Raw genomic sequence first — 2,860 nt, forward strand, 5'->3', positions numbered from 1 at the left:
AAGACTCTGCAAGCTCCGAGAGCGCTCTGTCTGACAATATCAAAGACAGTCTTATTTAATACAAACTTCGTCATGAGTCCTACACACTGTAGGGGGCACATAGTCCTGGGGATTGGGTGGCGTCGACTAACTATAGGCGCAGCAGTGATGAGAAGCTCCAGGATTGGTGGACATCAGCGTGGTGCCAACGTGGGGCGGATGGGTAAGCTGGGCTTGTCGGGGTGGGGCTGCCAGGCCAGGCGCAGTCAGTGTCATTGATATTTGGTTGCCCTAACATTCAGCCCTTGTGGCCACACACACAAACACTCATCCGTTTAGACGCTATCAGTTGTCCTGTAAATCCTGCAATATGTTACTCTAAGGAATAATAGGATACTGGAGAAACACCTGCAATGTGAAGCTTTTCCAATACATCAGGGTACTGTTTCTTCTGACCTGTTGACCGGGTGTCATAAACTTGGGTGTCTGATCTGGGGGAATGAGGTGAGCTGCCCTGTCATTCTGGTCTTGTTAGAAGTAGTGAAGAATTACTTTATGATATGTTAGTACAGGGTTGAATGTCTATTCTCCAAGGCCCATTAACTTGGGGTGAGCCGGAGTACTGCTGGATCGGTGAAGGTGCACTTTTGGCCCCTTGAGGCAGTGGGGTTTAGGACCAGGTTGTAAATACTTAATTTGGCCGACCATGGCAGCCTCAGATAAGGGAGAGGTGAATGCTTGAAGCGGCTCCAACTGAATGTGGGGAGGTGAGTCTGTGCTGCCCGCGCACCAGCTCGTCCTGGCGGACCTTGGCGGGAGGAGGGGGAGATGGCCTTGTGTGTGTGTGAGCAATTCTCTGTGCCTGGGCTGCACACTATGCAGAACGAGGAGACAGTTAATAAAGTTAGTAATATTAGAGAGATTACACATTTCCAATGTCTATACATTCATGTACTCTTCCATATACGACTATAAAATATTGGCAGTGTTTCATACATCACCGAATCATTGGATGGCTACATTTTAGCAATCACACATGGTAGCAGTTGGGTAACACATGAGGTAGCGTTAGGTTTGGTGGTGTACTCAGGAGCATAGAAGCAATATGTTCGGAGGTAATAGTACATTTGCATTCTTGTTCATGCATTTAAACGTGTCCCACTGTACGACATACACATAGGGCCTCATTACACGTAGTGCGGTAAACCATGGTGCTATTAGCACCATGGTTCATGCCGGTAATTTACCCATATCGCCTTGGAGGAAAGGGGAATTACCGCCCTATTCCAAGGTTGGGAAGGCGGTAATTCTGCCTTCCTCCATTGCCCTTCCCCATTTTTGCCCCATAGGGCTCTATGGGAATGGGGAAGGCGCTAATTACGGTGCTGCAAATTGCGGTACTGTAATTAGCACCCTGGTCCCTTTGCGGGTTGGTTTTTAACGCCTGCTAAAAAGCAGGCGTTAAAGTACCAACCCGCAAAGGGACCTCGTAGTAAGGCGGTAAGGGTTTAACGGTACCGGTGCCCTTACCGGTACCGGTAAACCCTTACCGCACTACGTGTAATGAGGCCCATATTCTTGGTAATGCTTTTTCCGCCTTCCTTTGTACTTAGCAGCTTTCGTTAGGTAGCACTAGATGGGCTGTATCAAGCCCTTTCATTGGGCGTTCTAGGCACATGGTATCTCACACGGGCTGAGGTCATTCTTACTTTACCAATACTTATGAACTTTTATCCCTTCCCCAACATGGGTGTTTATAATTAACATAGCAACTCTATGAATTGATAGGCTTTGGTGTGTGGTTGACACTTCATTTAGGGAACATCGACAGGGGTTCATACGAGGAGGGCATTAACACCATATATCTTAAATGTTAGGGGGTTAGATGCTGGGTCAGGGCCTTTTCAATTGAGATGGTGTTTGTTATTTTCCAGGCTTGAACCGCTAGTGAGGTCACTTCGGGGACAGTGATGTACTGCGGAAGGTAAATGATACAGTGTTTGTTCTGATACTTGTTCGTGTCTGGTTGCTCGTGGGAACGGGCCTTCGGAGGATCTACCATGGAGTGGATGCGCCGGGGGAGAGCATAGCTCCCTGTGCACAGTGAGTGGGGGCCAAGTTTCAGTACTCGTAGGCAGGCTGTCTCATTGGGGTTCAGGTCGCTATTATCCAAAATGGAGTCCTGATGCTTCCAAAATGGAGTCCATGGTCTGTTACAGTGCAACATGATTGGCCCTGTGTGTCGATCAGCAGCCACCCTGCTACCTGGGCCCTCGTACAAGGGGGCCCCTGACGAGCCACGAACCTCACATAGGTGGGGTATGTCAGGGAGGGGGGTCTTATAGACCTATCCTCTCATACAAACTCATCCAGCGGGGATGTTGTAGTAACGCCTAGGAGTTTGTTTTCGGGTATGATGGCGATTGGCTCCGGTACCATGTACGTGTCTTCCCCTTCCCCCAAACGGAATAGGACATCTGCTTTGCCGTTGTGCACTCCCAGGCGGTAGGTAATAACGTATTCGTACTCCGTGAAAAACAGTGCCCATCTTAGTTGGCAGGATGATTGTGCCTTGGCAGGTCTCAAGTATTGCAAGTTACGATGATCGGTAATAACTGTGACCATATGTCTGGCCCCCAGGAGGTAATGCCTCCAATCTTTGAAGGCTGCTTTAATTGCGAGGAGTTCTTTGTCCATGATGGCGTAGTTCCTCTCAGCGGGAGAGAATGTCTTTGACCAGAATGCTACCGGGTGCAATTGACCGCTGTCTGGATTTGTAACGCTCACCTGACTCCCACGGAGGCGCTGGCCTGGTTCGCGCTGCTGTGACCTCTTCAAAGGTGATGCGCAGGGTTCGGAAGACGGACTGGACCGGGCCCCC

This window comes from Ambystoma mexicanum, chromosome 8, assembly GCF_040938575.1.
Source record: "Ambystoma mexicanum isolate Mex_15411 chromosome 8, UKY_AmexF1_1, whole genome shotgun sequence".
Taxonomy (NCBI): Eukaryota; Metazoa; Chordata; class Amphibia; order Caudata; family Ambystomatidae; genus Ambystoma; species Ambystoma mexicanum.